The sequence below is a fragment of the Myotis brandtii genome, unplaced genomic scaffold, assembly GCF_000412655.1.
Source record: "Myotis brandtii unplaced genomic scaffold, ASM41265v1 scaffold702, whole genome shotgun sequence".
NCBI classification, from domain to species: domain Eukaryota; kingdom Metazoa; phylum Chordata; class Mammalia; order Chiroptera; family Vespertilionidae; genus Myotis; species Myotis brandtii.
In genome coordinates, this window is record NW_005370755.1 from 1,504,121 (window position 1) to 1,527,288 (window position 23,168).

The 23,168-nt window shown below is 40.6% G+C and overlaps 1 long non-coding RNA gene across 2 annotated transcripts in view; it reads right to left on the reverse strand.

Annotated features, from left to right (window-relative positions):
• Positions 1–13,370: 13,370 nt before the first annotated feature.
• Positions 13,371–23,168, reverse strand: part of LOC102246514 — a 41,924-nt gene continuing 32,126 nt past the window's right edge. Inside the window, exons 4-6 of one of the 2 annotated variants that reach the window (XR_001359813.1) lie at positions 18,929–19,072; positions 18,629–18,753; positions 13,371–13,512 (exon numbers count right to left, since the gene is read on the reverse strand). This is a non-coding gene — a long non-coding RNA (uncharacterized LOC102246514). The remainder of the gene's footprint in view (positions 13,513–18,628; positions 18,754–18,928; positions 19,073–23,168) is intronic. The other variant, XR_001359814.1, reaches the window with a different exon arrangement.

Sequence of the window (23,168 nt, forward strand, 5' to 3'; positions counted from 1 at the left end):
AGTAAAGTTAAACTCAGTCATTAGAAAATGGACTTAAGTATTTTTCCTTTGGTTGCTGTAACAAATCACCATAAACTCAGTGACTTAGAACAACAGAAATTTATTCTCCCACAGTTCTAGAGAAGAGAGATCCAAAATCAGTTCACTGGGCCTAAACAGGGAGTGGGCAGGCCATTCTCCCTCTGGAGGCTCTCAGGGAGAACCTGGTCCTTGCTTCTTCTAGCTTCTAGTGGCCGCCAGCTTTCCTTGGCTTGTGGCTGCATCTTTCCAATTTGTCCCCCCAATCACATTTCTGCCTCCTCCTCTTCTTTCTGTGTCAAATCTCCCCCTGTCTCCCTCTTCAAAGGATCTATGTGACTGCATTTAGAATCACTCTGATAATTGGAGGTAATCTCATCTCAAAATATTTAACTTAATCATACCTACAAAGATCATCCTTTTAATTTAAGGCAACATTTACAGATTCTAAAGATTAGGAGCTGATATCTTTGGGAACCATTTTTCAGCCTACCATACAAATTTAATAGTCACAAATAACTATCATTTATTTCTTTTGCTTCTTCCACTATATACTAGAATTCTACAGTGTAAGATATTAAAATATTTGGTCTGAAAACATAGTCTTAGAGAATCAAGAAGATAAATTCATCCTAGACTTAGACCAACCAAATGATATTGAGAAGGACTATATCATAAAGTGATCACCTTTTCTGTGTATATGTGTGACTCATCAAATTTTCAAATACATATATAATTTTTTACCTGGTCCAGTGGCAAAGTATAAATGTAATAAAATGCAAATGATCCTTACATATATGACTTGTATTATAAACTCAGGACCATAGTTACCTAGAACTCTATCTTTAAAATCTGGTTAAAGTGTTTACTGAAACAGTTCAAAAATTAAGAATCAAATATTTCTTTTAAATATATATATATTTTATTGATTTTTTACAGAGAGGAAGGGAGAGGGATAGAGAGTTAGAAACATCGATGAGAGAGAAACATTGATCAGCTGCCTCCTGCACACCCCCTACTGGGGATGTGCCCGCAATCAAGGTACATGCCCTTGACCAGAATCGAACCTGAGACCCTTCAGTCCGCAGGCCGATGCTCTATCCACTGAGCCAAACCGGTTAGGGCAGGAATTAAATATTTCATTCTTCATGTATATAGAGCATATGATGGAATTATTCATAGACTGATATAAAATTTATAAGGTATTTTAACTGTTAAATTGTAGAAAATATTCACCTTTTCGCTAAGAACCATTGCCTTCTTACATACATTCAATTTCATTTTACTTTTTCTACCAACATTTAGTGATTTACTTTTGTCATGTCCCACCAATATTCAAAAGACTTGCCACTTGGCGAGAGTTACTGCTTGGCAAGAGTTACAGCAGACAGCAAGTCGTGGTGAAGGGCAGGCACTGTGCTTCTACTAAGCACTCTCACTAGTTAAGAAATGCATCCTCAAGACCACACACACAGTGAGGACAGGCTATGCTGTGATGACAAATCCACCTCCAAATTCAGCGTCTCAGGGAACAAGACATTTTCTCTTCTCTCACATAACAAGCAAGGGTGGAGGTTCCAGATCAGTGTGCCCAGCTCTGTGCAGTCACTCAGAAGATTAAGATGACAAGGGCTCTATGGTCCTTTCAAGAGAGCTATGGTTGACCTCGTCTCAGGAAGCCAGAATGTGGACAGGCATGTCAGAGCACACAAGTGCAGAAACTCTAGCACCTGGCCACACCTAAACTGCAAGGGACACTGAGAAATACGGTGTCCTGTGTACTTAGGAAGAAGAGGAGAAGGGATCTTGGTGACCTGCTTGCAGGCATTTTTGCATGCTCTAAATACATTTCTGTCTTAGAAAAAGTAAAGACGACGACATATGTGATAATCATGGGCTTTAGGTTTGTCAAAAGGATTCACACATATAAACAGTAAGGATTCATTCTACATAAGCAACCACTTATGCTTAATTCAGTAGAGGAGGGAAAAAAGAAAGAAATGGCATATCGATAATAATAAAAGCATACTATGCAAATCGACCGAACAGCTAAACAGTGGAACAACCATCCGGACTACCTCCAGATGAAGCGGGACAACCTTCCAGATGAAGCCAGGGCTGCGAGGGCCGTGACCGAACACCTAAACAGTGGGACAACCATCCGGACTACCTCCAGATGAAGCCGGGGCTGCGAGGGCCGAGGCAGCTGCATTTGCGAAGGCCTACTCTTACATGAATTTCATGCATCGGGCCTCTAAGTTTTATTATAATTATCTCATATATTAGCTTATATAAATTGTCTCAAATGATGGCAATGCAGAGGCTTACTTTTTTAAAGTAAATTCTATAATTAGGTAGTATACAGGGTGTGGCAAAAGTAGGTTTACAGTTGTGAGTATGCAAAACTGTTTATTCTCATATTAGTATTTAATTACCGTACCATTTTCCATACGAACAACTGTAAACCTACATTTGCCCCACCCCGTATATTGAGAAGCTTTTCTTTATTCAGTTCTTCATTCTACTGAGGAAGAAACTAGGCCAAGGAAGTTAAACTTTTCTCAAGGGGCCTAACTATTGGCCCAGGCTGGGTTCCAAGAGCTGGAACAAGGGATGATAACTGGTGGGGCTGACCTTTTTCTGAAGAAAGAGAAGAAGAGAAGAATTCCAAGTCTGTTTCCCAGGCACAGGAAGGACCAGGAAGCAAGGAAATCCCCAATTTTCAAGTTCACTGAGCAGAATACAAGAACAGGGTCAAAAACAAAGATTTCTCCATTGAGAACTGGGCGAGATGGAGCAATCCAGTCCTGCAGGCAGGCTGCGCCTGGAAAGGAGCCCAGAGGCCAGGGCATGCTTGGAAGGAAGGTTGCTCAGACCCTGAAGGAGCTGAGACTTTGACATCCCGGCCCTGCATTTTGCTTGAGGTCTGTCCACTCTCTCCATTTGGAGAAGAGTGATCTGAAGATAAGTCACTCACATGGGAATGCTGAGCAGTGACAAGTCATGAAGGGGAAACAAACCCAAAACTCACTGAAAAAATCAGTAGAACCACTTGTAGGACCTATGTGGAAAGAGAAATTAGCTCTCAAGGAGAAGAGATGTTATGGCATGGCATGGAAATTAAGTACACTAGATTTGGATGAAAAAAGAGTTTGATTAAATTCCTGCCCCAGGAACTAAGTAGCCTGTGACATTGGGCAAGTGATGTATACTCTTTAAATCTTAGTTTATTTTCTGTAAACTGGGAGATAAAAATAATACCTAAGTCATATGCTTTAACTCTTTTTAATAAATTGTAGAACCTCAACATATAACCAGCTACACATATTTCAAAGAATGGATTTTTTTTTTCTGGGTATGAAACTGTCCCTTATATTTAGAAATCAATTGATCATTCAACCAAATCTTGCCCCCATGACCTCTTTGGCTCTACGGAATATAAGGTGGGGGTTAAGTTGTGACAACTGACATATGTAGCAAAATATGTTAATTTAGGACATTTCCTTTCAGACATGAATTTCCCCGGCAAACCTAGGTATATTTTTAAGATCTAGACAATAAACACTATAAAAAATAGTATAGTCCAAGTCATGTGGAAGAAAATATCCACAAGTTATATCTCTCAGCATTCTTTCATACGAGATGTAGCATATGCAAAGAATCCATGATTACCTGCAATTTATTTAATATTTCCAAAACAGACCATCTTTTAAAATCAGGACTCTGTCCAGATCAGTATAAATGTTATTTCAAGGACTCCTGGTTTTCTTAAGGACCCATCAGCACTGGGCATGCCTGTACATCTTCTGGCAAAGTGTGAGAATGGAATTTGTTGGCAATTGTAGAACAAAAGAAGATTTCTCTAAAGGTGACCAGGCAAAAAGGGAAAGCAGATGCCCCTGAGGCACAGGGACAAACAGTCAAGGAAATCGATCTATCATCTCAGCACCCTAAGGCCAGAGGATGAGGGTGATGAGCCAGTTCATTGCTGCATGAAAAGCCAAGAGGGAAGGATCCAGCTGATTGCTCCCTAATGATGACTTGGAAAAGGAACTTGCAGGCTTAGGGAAGAGGAGTTGCAACATAAATTCAGAGGAAGATAAGATTCACTGGTGTGATAAAGAGACCTCCCGAATGCGTGGGACAAATTACTGGAATCTTGGGATTATTGCAAAATCATTTTATAGTAATGTTATTAACGAACATTTATGCAGTATCTAGTATGTATCCAGTACTCTGCTAAAGTACTTCGCATGCTTTGCTTCAGTTCATAGTGTCCCCCTAAGAGGCAGGCATCAATATTGTCCCCATTGAACAGATTGGGAAGCTGAGGTTTCCAGAGGTTATGTCCTTAGTGTTCAGTAACGTTATGGAATGTACAGTATCGAGCCCAAATCACTTACTCAGAACCTAGCTAGGAAAAGAAGCCTGCTCAATAATGGACTTTTCAGTGGTGTTTACATTCTAAGAAAACGTGGCTCACATCCTTTTGGATGAATTGATAACTACCTTTGTGTCTGGAAAAGACTGTTTCTCTGAGGTCATATTGTAGCACTTTCAAAAGGGTTTCCCTCAGAGGCGTTTTGTCTATTAGTATCAGCGAAAGGATCTCACAGAATGACTAATTTTTAGTAATTGTGACCTGCAAGCCTCTGTTGAGTCATTCTCTTCAGAAATAACAACCTGATTCATCAGATCTGTTTTTTTACATTAATTATATTTAACATCTGAAATCTCCTTTACCCCTTCCCACAGTCCTGAATGTTAGGGAGAAAATAAGACAAGCCAAACCCGGGTTATGGTTAAAATAATAATTATTAGTAGGTTTCACGTGAAAATTGAGTAACTTTAATATCCCATGAAATAAAAATTAAAAATCTTACATTTTATATGGTAAAAAAGAACATTAAGTACTTCTTCTTTTGACTCAACTCAATAAGCATATCTCGGGTGAGGATTAAAAAAATAAACAAAATAAAAAAATAAATAAAATAAAATTAGCTGCTTTTCTAAACCCTGGTGAAACTGCAAAATGACTTACAATGAACAGCTAGGCGTCTAAAAGTGTCATTAATGTTTCTATAATAAAAAGTGCCCTGACATTTAATTAAAAATGGTTAGTATTTGAACCCCCAATGTAGATGTGTAGAAAGTTCGCAGCAGCACTGAATCAGATAAACTTAGAAAGAACCCCTTTTTTCCCTTAATAAAGCAAAAGTGCCTGTGGTGAACAGCTGTTGTTAGTACCAGCCCAGCATCTATCTCTTCCCCTTGATAGCACCCCTCTGATTTCTGGGGATCTGCCCACCCCATCATGTACCACTCTGGTAGGAGCAGCAAGCTATGGATCAAAGTGCAAGGGGGTGGACTGGCACTGCTCCCCCATTCCTACTCCCACTTGCCAAGACCAGTCCCATAGAAATCCTAGAAATTTGGCCCAAGGACAGATCATGGTTGGAGCTGAGTGGATTACAACTCCCCAAAGAGACTGTCCCTATTTCTTCACCCAGATCTCTGCCATGTTGTGCTTCTCTCTCTCTGGAGTTCTGTTTGCACTTCCATTTCTTAAGTATTGGGGCCTCCACATTCTTCTACTAACTTCCACTCTTCTTTAAGTTTGTCGGTTTCTGTTTCTTCCATTACAATGCAGGTAAATACTGTCATTAATCCCATTTTACCAAAACTTAGGAAGATTAAATAAGTCCCTGCAGATCAGACAGCAAGTAGGTGAGAGATACTGTAGGTGAAGCCAAGTTGGTCTGAAATCTGAGTCAGAGCTCATACATAATTAACCTCCAGGGAACTAGGACTGAGTCCTTCTCCATGATATGTTGTTTCTGAAGCAACCAGCACAGAGTTTGGTACATTTTTGATGTTCAAAAGTTTGTAGTAGAGTGTATTTTAATGAAATCAAGACAGAAGGGCTCCAATGTAGTAAGTGCCAACACCGAAATTCAAGTTAACATCCTGTTCATTGTTTCCATTAAACCCATCACTTGAGACAATTCACATCACAAACACAGGCCCAGCTGTACTTCATCACCCCTTCTTTAGCACAGCTCAACACCGAACCACAACAACTGAACACATGCACACACGCAGACTGAGATGAGCACATGCCTGTTGTGTATGCATGTGTGTTCTCTTTCCTGGAAACTCCTATTAATCACCCAAAGTCTTCTCTGCCTCCATTTATTTTAAAAATTACAGTAAATATATAATTTTACTATGATGTTCTGAATATTTTAATGTGGGCATATGTTGGCATTTAGCCTCATTTTTCATTTCCTCATATTTACTATTTAATTTTTACTTTATATCTTATAATATCCTCTTTCTACAAATGGTATGGGCAGAGGACAGATTGTTTATTAAATAAAAGATTATTTCCAAAGAGACAATCTCTACTGGATCTCCAATTCACGTGTACTTTACTCTTTTTTAAAAAATTATTTTTATTTATTGATTTTAAAGAGAAGGAAGAAGGGAGGGAGGGAGGGAGGGAGAGAGAAGAGATTTGTTGTTTCACTTTCTTATGCAGTCATTGGTTGATTCTTATACGTGTCCTGACGAGGGATGGAACCTGCAATCTTGGCATATCAGGACGATGTTCTAAACAACTGAGCTGCCCGGCCAGGGCCTCTACCCAGTGTCTTTGTAGGAACACTGCAACTCCTTATTGGAAAAGGCTTGCCACTTGGCTTCCTTGGAATTCCCATCTCCATGCTACCTCTCCCAGGAGATACCCTGGTTGAAAGGTTCTGGTTGAATTACCTAAACCCCTTGACCTCTTCCTATCAAGCTTTTACCAAGGTCAATTAATATTAGAGTTTTATAAATAATTACATCAAATGCTTCTCAGAGTTCCCATTTTAACAAGCCGTTTCTTTTAATATTTGAAAATCATCTGTTCACATCGTCTCTGACAAACTCACCATGCTTACCTCAAATGACATTTTCTGGATGAATATTGATTTCCTCTTAATTTTTGTTCTATGATTTTGAAAATTATTGACAACCCATTCCCAGAACAGTAATTAGGAGGTAATATGCACAGAACAATTCAAAAACAATTCTGGAATGTATTGTACTCTTGTTTCCAGGCCAGGCCTTATATCCCCAGAGGCTAGGTAGTATTTCTTCAGTTGCTCCTTGGTTCAAGCAGCATGACCTAAACAACAATGTTCCTTGTTCAAAGTGTCCTCACAGTAGCATCTGCTCCACTTGGGAATACAGAGCTCAGCTCCACCCTGTGCCTCCTGAATCCAAATCTGCATTTTCACCAGATCCCCAGGTGATTTTAAAGGGTGGAATCTAGTGTGCCTATGCTAAATGATTGGTAATGAGTACTTGGGGAAATAGTATAGGAGAGGAAATCTTTCAAATTTGGGCTCAATGGGAGGAGTGACAAAATGGACCAATGAGAGTGTGATTACCTTAGGCGAGGGATATGCCCATTGCATTGCCAATCAAATACTTCTTGCTAACTCTTCTGCATCTTCTACTCTATCAAATCAACTTGATCTTGAATATTTCCACATATATACTTTCTTTCTAATGTCAAGCGAAATGTTGCATTATCCTGCAAAAGTTGTATATCTTTACTTATTGTATTATACAGGGTTCTCAAAACAACAGAATGTAGAAGATGAAGATATTGGCTCATGTAATTATGGAGGCTGACAAGTCTCCCAAGATCTGCAGGGCGAGTCAGTATTCTGGTGACCTTAGTTTAGGTCTAGTCTGTGTATGAAGGCTGAGAACCAGAACTGATGGTGTGAGCTCCAGTCCGTAGGCTCAAGACCAGGAAGAGCTGAGCTTTCAGTTTGAATTTGAAGGCAGGAAAAACTCTCTCTTCTTCAGGGTGAGGTCGCCCTTTTCTTTCTAGTTAGGCCTTCAGCTAATTGGATAAGGCCCACTATTTAGGGAGGGTAATGACCTTTCTCCACTCCACTGATTTAAATATTAATCTTATCTAGAAACACCTAGAATGATGTTTGGCCAAATATCTGGGCACCCCTTGGCCCAGTGACATTGACACACAAAATTAACTATCACACTGATCATGTTCCCATTTTCTAGAATTCCCCACCCCACCCCTTCCACCACACAGCTTTCCACACATAGATCAAGACCTGTGTTTTCCAAGAAGCTTTCCCTAACTTCCCTTTGTGAATTTCCTCCTTGTCGCAACTGCCTATATCATTTAAAGGGCCAATACCACATGCTAATCTAGGATTATTTACTCTTTCATGTTCTACTCTTGTTCTTGGTATATTAGACTTGCTTCTACCTAACTGGTAGCATCATCAAGACCTGAATGTTTTCCTATTTTACTACACACCTCACAGTCCTCAGGTGCTCCCCAAATCCGGGATAACTGATTTTTATTTAGCCTCACAGTTAGAAAATACTAGAATATCCCTTCTACAGGAAGTACTTGCCACTGAAATGAACATTGCTGTAATGTATGCACTAATGGAGACCTCTTTGGAGATAGGCAGGATGTTGAATTTTTATTACACCATTTTTGAGTACATAAAATGATACCAATTTAGAATTTGTCTTAATTTGGATTTCCACCCTGACATAGGTTTTGCTGCAAAAGCCTCAGTAAATATTGTTCATGTATGTAACCTGCATGATTTTGAGGAGGAAGCAATTATATTGTAATGTCCTAGAGCTGGGCAGTTGGGAGAAGGAGGTTGATGACATGAGACAGAAAATACCATGGTGCTGCACAATGAAAAAGACAACCCAGAATCCATGCAGAAAATGCCTATTCCCACCCAAAGGAGTTTAAAATGCTCATGGTTGGTTCCCTTCAGCAAATCCCAGACTGCCCCTGATGGAAGAGATGAGGTTAGGGTGACATGAGAGCCACAGCACTGAGGAGCCTGTAATGCTTCTCTTAGGACAGTCCTCTTGAGCACGCCTGGAGGAGAGTGAGGCACGCACAGCAGAATCAGGAGGAGTGAGGAGAAATAAGAGGGTCTCTGCCCTGAAGACCAGACCGCTGCCATCCACTGGTATTGCTGCTGGTCTGGGCATTGATGTTTATATGTCCTCATGGCAGCTCCCAGGGCCAGGCTGGCCACAGTCTTCCTGACATTGATATTGGAGCATCAGCTTTCTATTCTTGATAAATTAATTCCCATGCCCATGCCTCCTTCCCAGGTACTTTTCCCTGTTAAAAACCTCATCCTTACTTGCCTAGACTATCTACACTTTAAAGAGCAAAGAGAACATTTTGTTAACCGGTGGTTTGGAGAAGCCTGCTCTAATATTCACAGGGTCTGGTTCAAAAGTACAAATGAAGGTCCATATACTATATGGCTAAATATTTAAAAGTTAAAGCCAACAGATGTTTAATGAAATATGTTCCAACCTATGTCCTTGCCTAGAAAACCAAGTTCAAATTTAGGAGGCATCTTAGCCCTTAGGTCAGTGGTTCTCAACCTTCTGGCCCTTTAATAAAGTTCCTCATGTTGTGACCCAACCATAAAATTATTTTCGTTGCTACTTCATAACTGTAATGTTGCTACTGTTATGAATCGTAATGTAAATATCTGATATGCAGGATGGTCTTAGGCGACCCCTGTGAAAGGGTCGTTCGACCTCCAAAGGGGTTGCGACCCACAGGTTGAGAACCGCTGCCTTAGGTATACTTCTATCCACAACAAAAACAGCCATTAGCCACTAAGCTGTACACCTGAAACCAATACAAAGTAAAATTGGAAGAAAAAAATAAAATTTTATAGGCCCAACCTTTTTTTAAAAAAAACAAAAAACCCAAAAAGCTACCCTTAATCAAAATCTTGGGAGATGGAATAGTTGACTCTTTGGAGGATGGACAAGACAGAGAGGCTAATGCAGGTCCAATAGGTTCAGTGTCTCTGACATCCAGACAGTGGTGTTAAGAGGGGTCACAGACTCAGTGAAAAGGGCCACAGCCAGCAGGTAACCAGAGTCAAATGTCTAACACAGGAACTCAGGGGAAGGAATTGTCTTCCCCAGGTCTAAGGGCAGGACTGAGACTGTGGTGGGAGCAGACAGAGGCTCTTGTGCGTCAGTAAAAGAATTTGCCTTAGCACAACAGAGAAAATGCAGAAAATACAACACAGTGGAAAATTCGCACACGTACGACTCGGGTCAGACAGTTAAAAGCTGCAGTCTCGGGAAATTTCCACACAAACAAATAGGCATCTGGGATTTTCAGCTGATATTGGAAGGAAATCAAGTCCTTCACATGGAGCAATTGGGGAAAACTCCATATATAAAAAGTATACTTGGTGTCAACTGTATAAATAAGAACTCAGGATTTCCTGTGACCTTTTTTTACTAAACCCCCTGAAATAAGATGCAGACTCTGAGAATGATCAGGATAGGACATGGGGGGAAAGGGTTGCTAGAATTTAGGAAAAGAACAACCCAGACTATCCAAAGTCTGAAATCATGTTCCTGGTTACAGACACTGTGATATATTCTCATGGTTTACCGAATAGCAAAATCATATATAGTTCTCCTTTCAGAGTCAGGATTCATTCATTCTGAACATATCCCCTTGTTATCCATATGAATCTTCTGAGTTGTATTATTTGTAGATACTAACATCCCCTTAGGAGAGCCAATTGTGCCCATCTCTTCTCACCCCTGACTTCAGTGACTTCAGGATGGTGACTTGAAATTGGCCTTGGTGGGAGTGTTAATTAACACCATAGAAACTGGCAAACACTGCAAATCAGGGTTTTCCTTCCCCAGGAGAGCCTCTTTTTAAATAAATTTACCAACACACAACTGTACCAAGGCCACAAGTGGGTAAAAATATCAGAGCCAAGCCAGCCTGATTCAGTGATTGAATGTCAACATATGAACTAGGAGGTCAAGGTTCGATTCCTGGTCAGGGCACATAACTGGGTTGAGGACTCGATCCCCAGTGTGGGGCATGCAGGGGGCAGGTGAGTAATGATTCTCTCTCATCATTCATATTTCTCTCTCTCTCCCTCTCCCTTCCTCTCTGAAATCAATAAAAAATGTGTTTTAAACAATCAGATAAATAGCTCTCTTACTTAATGATGCTCATTTCTGGATAGGCTACATGTTTATGACACATGCAAGCATAATTTATATACTTGTATCTCAATTTTCAAATACTGATATTTCTCACTCTTAACCTTTGAAAATAAAATCTAAAGTAAGAGGGAGATATATCAGTATTTAAAAATTATCAGTATTTCCTCCCGGATTATTTTATCTAAATTTGATTTATAAACATGATTTATTGCCCAGAAAGGTAATACAATTTAGTTCTGTGTTTAGGAAAAAGGAAAAATATATATTTCTGCACCTGGTCAGAAAGTGCTACTTAGCTTTTGAGAATAAATTGAACAGCACAAAGGCATTCTCACATTGATGGTTTTCCTCTGGGGCTTGTTTTCTGAAAATGCCTAAAGCACCCAATCCAAAAAAAAAAAATACCAAAACACGCAGGTGTGTGTGCATTTCCAATGGGAGTCTGTCAGCCCTTCAGCTCCCTTCTGTAAGAAATTTAAAAAAACAAAAAACACAACAAGTTTCCTCCTTCCAGTCTTGCTCCAACATGCCCAGGGCAGACACCGCACACCTGCTCCACCTTGGTCGCACGTCACTCATCATCAGCGGGAAGGAAGGCCTTGAGAGGGAACAGGGAAAGGAGAGTCACCCGCCACCTGAAGAGCTGGGCACGGGCTTTGTTGTTTTAGATGTCTGAGGGCATAAAGTTACAAAATCTGGAAAAGTCAGAACTGCAGGGTGAACTCACTACATGACTCCTTTACTGGGAGCAAGGATGGGAAGCAGTTTCTATGGTCTGTCAGCTTTAGCACAGTTTGCAGAATACTAAACACATGTGCATGGCTCCATCTCGTTCTGATTTATCTGCAACATCTGTGGGGAAATCCACAGACGGGGAAAAAATGACCTCGACAACTTTTACCCAAAGTGCTGTTGCATGTTCTCCATATTCTAGTCTACACTTGCTCCAAAAACACGTTGGTGAAGTTGAATTGGAAAGTTCCTCATTTGAATTTCCGATAACAGTTCTGACCTGGCTGGGATTGATTTGGCTAATGAAAAGTAAATATTTTGATGTCTAATGAAATTTAAAAGATTCAATATCTTCTTTAGAGTGTTATATTGTAATCATTAAATTACTGTGGAGGGATTAATAATGACCCCGTTCCTGGCCAGCGTGGCTCAATGGGTGAGTGAAGACCTATCAACCAGGAGGTCACTGTTCTAATTCCCAGTCAGGGCATATGCCCAGGTTGTGGGCTCGATCCCCAGTGTGGGGTGTGCAAGAGGCAGCCAATCAATGATTCTCCCTCATCATTGATGTTTCTATCTCTCTCACCTTCTCTCTTCCTCTCTGAAATTAATAAAAATATTTTAAAAATATAACGGCCCTTCAATCTGTCCACATTCTGATCTCTGGGAGCAGTGAATATGTGATGTTACATGACTCAAAGGACTTTGGAGGCGTGACTAAATTAAGGATCTGAAAACAGGGAGAGTATTCCAGTTATCCAGGTGGGCCCAATGCAATCAGAGGGTCCTTCTAAGGAGGAGAGGGGTCAGAGAGATGTAGGTATTGTGCTACTGTTTTTTAAGATAGAGCTGCAAAAGGCAAAGGAATGAATTTTCCCAGAGCCTCTGGAAAAACACAGCCTGCTGACATCTTGGTTTTAGCCTAGTGGAAAAGCTGATATGGATTTCAGGTTTCCAGACCTGTACGAGAATAAACCACTGACCCACACTGGCTGGGCAGATAATTTGACTTTTTGATGAGTGAACCCTCACATTCTATGGAAATGGATTGTGTCTCTCTTTCTCTCTCTCTCTTATCTCTTTCTCTCTCTTTTCTCTCTCTTTTCTCTCTCTCTTCTCTCTGTGTGTGTGTGTGTGTGCACGCAGTTAGCTGAAAGGCTCACGGGAAGCAAAAGAACCCATTTTAAGGAAGTTAAGACTATGGGGGGCGGGGATGGGTGACACCTGTAATACTGTCAACAATAAAAAAAAGACTACAAGGCAAGTCAAAGTTTGATTACTCGCACCCCCAAAAAGAGTGGAGGTGCCAAGGTGTATGGGGAGGGAACAGCCCTAGAGTCACTGGTTTGTAAGCTGTGAAGAGCGAAGCTGATCAGACACTGGCAGGGCAATGGCCCTACGAGACCACACAAGTGAGGTACAGCTCACAAGTGAGCCAGAGTCGCAAAGAAGAATACAGGTTTTAACTAACTTTTCCCTGATAGAAGGAATCCTAAGACAAAAGAATGAAAGAAAAAGAGTACCGTAAGTAAGAGGCTTACCTTGGAGAGAAAGACGCAGAGCTGGCCTCCTGGGGCAAAGCTGGTGGTTGTTATTACACAGGTTGGATGAATGTGGATCCACCTGGAGGAGTGAGCGCTAGTCACATGTGCAGCCCAGGTGGAACAAGGCATCTCTGATGTTCACTTGCTGTGAAATAAGCAGAAATGAGGCCAAGTCTTAGATGTTCGGTGGCCATTTCTGAAGTCGGCTACCTTGATGGGATTTGGGGGAACCACCCCGATTTGGGGCTGGAGCAGCACCAATCCTGATCCATCACTTTCTCTTGGTTTAGTGAATACAGAGCTGTGCAGGGGTCTCTGGAGATAGTAAGCCTTAGAACTGTGTGATGAGCCAAGCATAATAGCTAAAAGGGCTGAACCCATTTGCACCTGAAGTGGAATTGGTGCGAGATCCGGAGAGAAGCAGGAATTGCTCTCAGCTCTTCAATGAGCACCAATAGGTAGAAACTTTTGTCTAGGTCAGTGGTCGGCAAACTGCGGCTCGCAAGCCACATGCGGCTCTTTGGCCCCTTGAGTGTGGCTCTTCCACAAAATACCACGTGTGGGCATGCACATACAATGCAATTGAAACTTCGTGGCCCATGTGCAGAAGTCGGTATTTTGTGGAAGAGCCACACTCAAGGGGCCAAAGAGCCGCATGTGGCTTGCGAGCCGCAGTTTGCCGACCACTGTACTAGGTAACAGGAACTGTGGTAAACAGGCACTTAGTATGTGACGGTGAGATATGGGGCGAGGAGCAGTGTTCCTTAGTTCTATAATGAGATCAGCCAGTCTCTTGTGAGCGGGTGTCCCTGGCTGCAACCTCACAGTGCTGCTCCGTTTCCGACCCCTCCCTGTTCAGTGAGTCAGGACAGCTAGAGGAGCTGGGCTGGTATTCCCCTTCTCCCACGGGGAAGGTGGAGGGGCTGAAGTTGGGTATTTCCTTTCCCTTGGTTGTGAGGCTCAGAAAAACCCAATGGGTTAGGCTCTGATGAAATCGTTCCTTTGTTAAGAACAGAATGCTCTGGGCTATTTCAAAATGGTTACTTTTCCACTCCTCCTGCTGGAAACATGAGGGTAGAATTGGTTGGCAACGGAGAGGCGGTGGGCACAGAACAGAAATCTGTACTATTCACCACCTGGCAACCAGTAACTGTTGAATTTTGTGAGCAGTAGCTTCTACCTGCTTCTTTACATTCCATCCAAAAGCAGGAAATATTAGCAATATCATTGCTAGCATTAACACAGGAGACACAGCTGTTGTGTTTTCCACAGATTTCTGGTACGACAGTGGTGAGCAGCGTGGTGATTGTCCGGTTGGGGGGCACCGAAGTCACGTTTGGGGCCAGGGTGGAGTTCTGAGCCGCGGTCAGCACACACAGCGGGGCCAGGCAGGCGGCGGCCCAGAGCAGGCGGGAGAGTCCCGACCTCCACGCTGGGGTTGCGGCGATAGCTGCAGAGCAAGGTGGCCCATGTGCAGAAGTCGGTATTTTGTGGAAGAGCCACACTCAAGGGGCCAAAGAGCCACATGTGGCTCGCGAGCCGCGCAGTTTGCTGAGCCGCAGTTTGCCGACCACTGGTCTAGGTGCATAGATGAGGGTCTCCTGATGCCCATTCTTGGAGGCGCTACAGTAATTTTTTCTGCCTCCAACCAACTGCTCCCAACATACTATTCTTCTTTTGCATCAGTGACCAGGGGGCTCCATCCTTTCCTTCCATGTCTACCTTGCTGGCTCTGCTTTTAAAAATTGTGTATGGCAGCAGCATACACCACGACACATTATTCAAGCTGCTCAATTTAGGCCCCAAAGTAGTAGTTTGTATTGTTTCACAGGCCCATTTTAAAATCTAATAAAAGATGTCAGCCCTCCCATACCTCCCAAACAGAAGACTGCATGTATGACCATCATTATACGGCAAATGCCACATATATTTGCAGGAGTTCATGAACCCCCCAAAGGCCATTCATGGAAACCCGTGTGAAAAAGCCCTCGACTTAAAGGATGGCTTCACCCTTAGGGTTGCCAAAAGCTTTAGAAAGAGAGAGAGAGGGCGTGCAATGATGCGTGTGCCTTTTCCTTTTCGATAGCTTGGATCTCTCTCCGAGCTGTTGAAGAGTTGAAAAGCAAATAAACGTCAACAGTTCTGAATCCCAACATTGTTTAATGACAACCTTCCCATGTTTGCCAACTTGCTGCTTAACAACAATCCTGTTGACACTGTAAAAAGCTTTCCAGGTCCTCCCAGGTAAATAACCCACTCCTACCGATCACTGGCTGCCCAACTGAATTCTTTCATACACAGAGAGCATGAAGATGAGTCATTCTCTTTGCCAAATGTACCTTGACATGGTATAGATTTTACTTCTTCATGAGTTCTTTTCGTTTACTAACCTCAGCGAAGACAGTTATAAGAAAGCATCAACTTTCAGGGAAACTGTATAACTAAAATGAAATTAGTTAAGTTCCCATATCTGTGAAAATCGTAAATACCTAACTTTTCTGAACCATTCTATTTTGTGTTCGAATATGTTTAGCACCTGATTCTTTGGACAGGTGAAAATATTTTTAAAATTTGTCATTTGCTGCTGAAATCTCACCGAAAACTATGTGAAATGCAGTGAGGTGTTTGTATGTTATTGGGAATAAGGAGGTAAAATTATGTGATGGAAATTACAACAGGCATCCATTCATTATTAACAAATGGGAGACGTGGTAGGTTTCCTGAGGAAAAAAAAAAGAGCCACTGAGAGTCAAAGGAAGCAGAACTTTTGATGTAGAAAAGGCCAATACGGAGTGGACGGCAGATAAATAGCATTGTGCCCTTGCTGGCTCTACTGCAAAGGTAATTTAATCACTTAATTTGATCCTCTCAGTACAACCTGGCGAGCAGCCTGAGGCAGGAGCAGAGAGCAAAGGCAGGGAAGCAGGGGGTGGGGCGCGGAATGTGTTGGGCTGGCTAACCAGGCCCTTCCCTAACAGCCAAGAAGGAAATGGATGGATTACCTGTGGCTGTGACGAAGAGACCTGCGGCCAACAAGACCAGTTGCCCACATAGAATTCTGCCAAGAAGTATAAGAATAGTTCCAGCTTTCACGGTGGTTTTACTCAAGTTTGGAAACAGGTGGAAATGTCTGAGAAAGTCAGGTGAGAGTTTTAACTATAAATGGCAAAAGAAAATAGAAATATTTCCCCAAAGTCATACGTAAGTTGCTAGAAACAACCTCAAATGCCAGAGCTCAGAGTGGAGCTAGACAGATCATCAAGGGCAGGTTCCCAAGATAAGGTAAGAGGAGCTTGGATTGGGATATTGTATAATGAAATTTAGAGGAAAAGGCATGTTAGATATAATTGAATCCCCCCTGACTCTCCTGTTTTATATATGAGGGGCTTCGCAGAGCTTCCACGCCATTAAATGAGTTACCTAGGGTCCTATATTTAGTGGCAAACCAAGTAGGCTCAGAGTCCTTAAGGACTGGTTCAGGGACCCTGGAAATGGGGAAATGGGTGCAAGAGGTAAGACAATGGAAACCTAGCTGTTGGTTAACAACTGAAGAAGTTACAAATGAGTAAGAAGACATCAATTGTAATTAGGTGTTAGCATAATTTAGAATTTTTGTTTTTAGTGCTTTTTTTCCCCATTTCTTTAAAACATTTTTTTAGGGAGTTAGGAAACTTCTTTTTGAAAACCATATTCTAATCACTCTTTCTGTAAGAAAGCCAAAAGCAATCGTTTTAGTGAAGGGTTTTTACCACTACAAATGTCAAGAAAGTGACATGATCTATTTGTTCCTCTTATTTAAATAGAAAGTTCTTAGAAATGTCATTCAATGATTTGACCATATTGTGAATGGTTTAAAATGAAGATTTCTAATTACTTCTATCTATAAATTGAGAACAAACTTTGAGCTAGGCAGCATTATTAGATTCTAATATTGCCATGAACTTTAAGGAGCTGAAGGTCTATAAATGTGCAGTAAAAAACAAGGACACCTTGACTTTATTGTTAATATATTTTAAAAACTCTTCTAGAACCTTCTTCACAGCTTTTTAATATCATATCACACAAAAGTATGAAAAAAAACCTAGTAGTTTTCTGTGGCTTAAGAACCTTCATCACTTGCAATTATTATTACTATATTACTGAATCAGGAAATATTGACCAAAAGTCTCTTTTCTATACATGAAAAATTTACCTTAAATAATTATCTCAGATGCCATTTTCTTGAAAATTATAATAGTTAAAGCTTAGCACTATAAATTTTGTTTTTGGTGCTCTGGATACAGAAAGAGTGATTAAGATGTATTTTTTTAAAAAAAGGATTCTAACTCAATAAAAAGCTAAAAAACCCTAAAATTATTTCTAAAACATGGTTAGAATGTGGGTGCTTATTTCACTAATTTGTAGCTTGAAATGTTGTTTATCTACACGTGGCTTTTCTTAGCCGTGGATTAAAACACATATGCATTTGGCCATCCATGTAATTATGCAAGGCCCCGATAGAATTTGCTGGAGCCCAAAGATATAAAACCCTATTAGGTGACTGAGAAAAGAATGAGTGAAAGAAGTGAAACCTGTTCTTTTTATCATCATAATTTTATAAGAGACATTTAATTTTGCATGACTATTTAAGTGTTTTAATAATAAAAGTAAACTACTTGAAAATAAGCCAGTGCCCGTACCTAAAAAGCATTTTGACACAAAGAGAAAAATATCTAAAGGATGTTGAATTCCTCTAGTGAGGAATATGAGAAATGGCAAGTGTTATACCAGTATAATTTGTATTACTCTTAATCACCAAAGCCCATAGGCTAAAACCTTATCTAAGCACGATCTTCATACGATTTGGAATGTAAAGAAATATCAATGGAATCCTTATAAGCTGTAAACTCAAAACTTCGAGTATTTTCAGAGAACAGCATAGCATACTATATCACTTAATTTTTAGAAATATCCCGAGTAGAATATCCTATAAAGTTTGCAATGGGAGCATAGAGAGAGAGGAAGGTGTGCTGTGGAGTTAAGGATGAGGAGAGTAGTTATTTAAGGACTAGGCCCTGTTTCCTAAGCATGAAAAGGCAACAGCAATGACCAAGCCAGTGATGAATTTGTTCTGCCAGGATTTAGGAATAAACTCATGAAGTTCCAAGCACAGTGACTCTGCATATCACTCCCAACCCCAAGAAACTGCCCCGGCCAAGTGTCTCAACTATCTTTCCAGTTGAATGATCAGAAAATAAGTGTTAATCAGAGCACTAACTTACCCTCCAGAGAACTTCCAAATTACTCATGGTATTTAATCCATTTCAATTCCAAAAAATGCGAAGAAGCCAGGAAAGAATCAGAGTTCACCTTCAGTTGCTGGCCCTTGGAACTTGCTCAAGTCAACCTGCAAATGCCAAGACCTTTTCTTTTGTCATCCTTCTTTTAAAAAATCATATGAATCTTCACTAATCCTCTGAACACAGATTGAGTCTCTCTAAATTAACACAAGTATTTAGGATTTTTGTTTAACTGGTTAATGACATCCTAGTCTATATTTCTTGCATATTAGAGTCCTATACCTTAAAAGCTTCTCTGAGTCTCCTGCTAATGTGGCCACACCAGCTGCAGGTCTGTTCTCTTCTGCTCTTATGTACTTGTTCTTCTTGATGACAAATGGTCTAATTGCATTTATTTCCGTAGTACCTAAAAAAGGGGCAAACCCACTCAGGGTTTAAAATATAAATTTTAATAGAAATCTCAGTAATCTCCAGGTATTAATAACCTTACCATTTTATTCAGGTAATACAATGAGTAATACCCACTATAATTCCCTTAGTGCTATGAATAATTTCTTTTTCTAATTACAAAATGAAGAAATAGTACACATTTATAATACAATGTGGATTCAAGATTAGGACAAGAGCGCTAACATTATTTCATTGCAAACACACAGACCCATAAAGAAAATAGTTTTTTGAAAGAAAGGAAGGAGTAAGTGAGAGAGGAAAAGATTTCCAGTAAAGTTACATAAATGTAATCTTGAATATCACTTTTGTGAGGAAACAGTAATGTAAAAACAGTAATGATAAAAGATGTGTCATTCAAAATCAATCTCAATTTTACAAAAATCATTTATAAAAAATTTTATACTCATTTACAAAAATCATTTGGGATAGTTGAGAAAGCTCAGATGGAAGAGAGTAGTAGCTGAGTTGAGCATTCACTCATTCACTCATTCATTCCTTCAATCAATCAGTCAATCAATCAATCAATCAATCAGTACTAACTAAACAAAGAGGAAGGCCCTTGAAGGGAAGAGTTTCCTTTCCCTTTCTTAGACTTAAACCTCCAAATCTAAGACTAGACCTCTAAAATGTTTAGGTACCCACTTAATTAGACAAACATTTATGCAAACACACTGCTGCCTAAACACACCGTGTATGTTTCTGTGTTCTGTGTGTGTTTCAGTGTTCCCATGCATACTGCTGTTGTTGAGGCATAGAGTGGAACTGTTATCTATACATGCATAAGCTGAAAGCATTAGGCCAGTTCCTCTGAAATGCGGCCAACTCTCAATACGTTTATTAGTTCATTAATTTATTCAATGTTTATTTCCTTCAAAGTATTTGCTGTGAACCTATCATATCCAAGCATTGCCCTTAACACAGCTATTCTCCTTTCAAAAAGCTATCAGGCTGGAAAATGAGTTACTGTACATCTACAGAGGAAATAACTCAGATATATCTACATTTATTTTACTAATATAAAAATGATAACTTGTAAAAAAAATTATAAAAAATGAAAAGCTACCAGCAAAGGCTGTCCATTCTAATTTCAAAATATATCTGGAGTTGACCATTTCTTATCATCTCCCCTGCCCTTAATCTGGTTCAAATGATCAACTCTTTCTTGAACAACTGGAGTAACTTTGAACTGATTTCTCAGCTTCCACCTTCTTTCCTAAATTATTTTATCCAGAGTGGTCCCTTTAAATTGTGACCCATTGTAATGGTACCTCTTTGCTCAAGACCCTGCAATCATCCTCCATCTTTTTCAGAGTAAAGCTTAAGACCTAGCACAACCCATCAGGCCTGGCCCCACACTACCCCTTACATCTCCTCTTTCCTCGCTTTGCTCTGCTCTAGACACTTTGATGCAGGGGTCCTCAAACTTTCTAAACAGGGGGCCAGTTCACTGTCCCTCAGACCGTTGGAGGGCCGGACTATAGTTTAAAAAAAAACTATGAACAAATTCCTATGCACACTGCACATATCTTATTTTGAAGTAAAAAAACAAAACGGGAACAAATACAATATTTGTATTTGCATGTGGCCCGCGGGCCGTAGTTTGAGGACCCCTGCACGGTCTTCCAAAGCCTTATGTGCCATCCTGCTCTTGCTAGTTTGTCTTTCCACAAATAGCAGGAAGGCTCGCCCCTTCCTTTCCTTCAGGTCTCTTATCAATCCGGCCTTCCTTCCCTGACCACCGTGTGGAGATGGCATCCATTTCCCTCCTAACAGTACACTCTGTTTCTTCCTTCACTTCACTTGTCTTCCTGGGCCTTATCACCACCTGATTGTTATCTAGTTATTTGTCTTTCTCCTCCAGATCAGGGACATTTTGTTCGGGCTGCATCCCTGGGGCCTGGAACGGTATCTGGCACACAGTGGGAGCTCAGTACACAGTGAATTAATGAATAAAATAACTAATGTGTCACTTTCTAAGGATGACTTTGTCGGAACCCTCATTCGAGTGACTGGATTTCCCACTGCAAATGGATTTGCATTTATTTTATGGATCTGAAACATTGCGAGATTGGTTTAAAGGGGCTTGCTTCTTTTTTTTTTTTTTCTATCATATTTTCCTCCTGAGATTTGGATACTTACTCACTTGTTCAGAGCCAATCAATGTCACCCTTTAGTCTGCCAAAGTGGTTGCCGAGTGATGAGGAGGCATTTCATCCCTCCGGGAGCCTCAAGCACCGCCTGTGTAGCATGTACTGTTGCTGCTGGCTATTAGTGAAAATCTGAGAAAATCTCCTACCAGGGAGCGCAGACAAGGAACATTCAGACTCTGGGTCAGCGCAGAGAGCTTGTCAAGTCTTCCCTTCAGTACTCGTGCCGGTTTCTAGTGCTCATGAAAGCGCAGTGCCCCGGAGAGTTCACGGCACTCTGAGGCACTAAAGGATCCCCACAGAGCTCCCACCAGCACTCTGCAGAGAGAGATCTAGGTCTCTCTGGTGACGAAGCTCATCATATACTTTTATAACTTAATTTCTAATAAAACGTTATTTGAACCAAGAGAAAAATCCCTTGTGGGTTTTAGCATTAGAACTGGAGCAGTAAAGAAATCAGCTTTTTCTCATTAAGGTGACATTTCTTTTTCATATGGTAGAAGCGATATAGTGATTTTTAGCAATGTGGTGGTATTGGTCTGCTGGGCTGCTATGACACAATACCGTAGACCTGGTGGCGTCAATAGGAGAAATTTAATTCTCTGCAGCCTGGGTAGTCCAAGATCAAGGATCCCACAGATTCCTTTCCTGGGGAGAGCCTGCTTCCCGATTTCCGGCTGTGTGCTCAGATGGCCTTCTCCGGGGACATGCCTGGGAGAGAACAAAAAGAGAGCAGCTGTCTTCCTCTTCTTAAAAGGCCACTAATCTCATCATGAGGGTCCCGCACTCATGACCAAATCTAAACCTAGACTTGTATTTCCCAAAGTCCCTACTTCCAAACATCATTACATTAGGGGTTAGGGCTTCCACATACTATTTAAAGAGCAGAACGTGCAAACATTCAGCCCTTAACAGCGGACTCAAGTCTTGGTTGAGATAATTACTGAGTGTATATAGGTGAGTTACTCCACTTTTCTAAGCTTCAGTTTTTGAAACCTGTAAAATGGACAGTCAATCCCCTCACTGAAGTCTTATTGGTAAAGTACTTAGCAAATAATTTCCATGGAGCAAGTTTTAGCTGGTAGCTGTCATTTTTATCTTTTAAATGCCTCTCTTTCCCTTATGTAATCACTAAAAATATTCAGGAAGGTATTCTACTTATAATGAAACATGGCATACTTTTTATTTCTGATTTATAGTGTATTAACATGTAAAATGTATTATCCCTCAAATGGAAAATGGCTTTATAAGTTCCTAAGCTGTTATTTTAAGGAGCCAATTTTCATATTATGTAAGAACTTTATCAAATATTATTTTATAAATATAAAAAGAAATAAGTATTAAATTGTAAAAGTTCAACTGTATAATTACACATAAATACTATAGCTTATTTATAATTTAACGTGAAAGTAGAAAGTGAACATTTGCTGACTAATATATATTATTTTTCTTTTATTTATAGGAAGAGTTCTAAACATCCTATCTAATAATAGACAAACATGGTAATTAACTGTACCTCTGACACGCTTCCCATTGGCTAATCAGGGCGATATGCAAATTAACTGCCAACCAAGATGGCAGCCGGCAGCCAGGCAGCTGAAGTGAACAGGAGGCTTGCTTGCTCCAGTGATGGAGGAAGCCAAGGTTCCCCGCCTGCCGCTGCTGGGCTCTGAGCTGCAGTATAAGAAACAATGTTGCAAATATAGAAGCTAAACAAAGCCCAGAAACCTGCTTTCAGCTGGCCAGCCTCGGAGCTGGAGCTGAAACAGTTTTACAATGATAGAATCCAAACAAATGCAGATACTGCTTTCAGCAGCTGAGGTCTCAGAGCTGGAGCTGAGCCTCAGAAAGAAAGCCGGCTCTCAGCTCCAGTGACAGCCATAGAAGGTAAATAAATCCCAGAATAAAAAAAAAGAAAAGAAAAA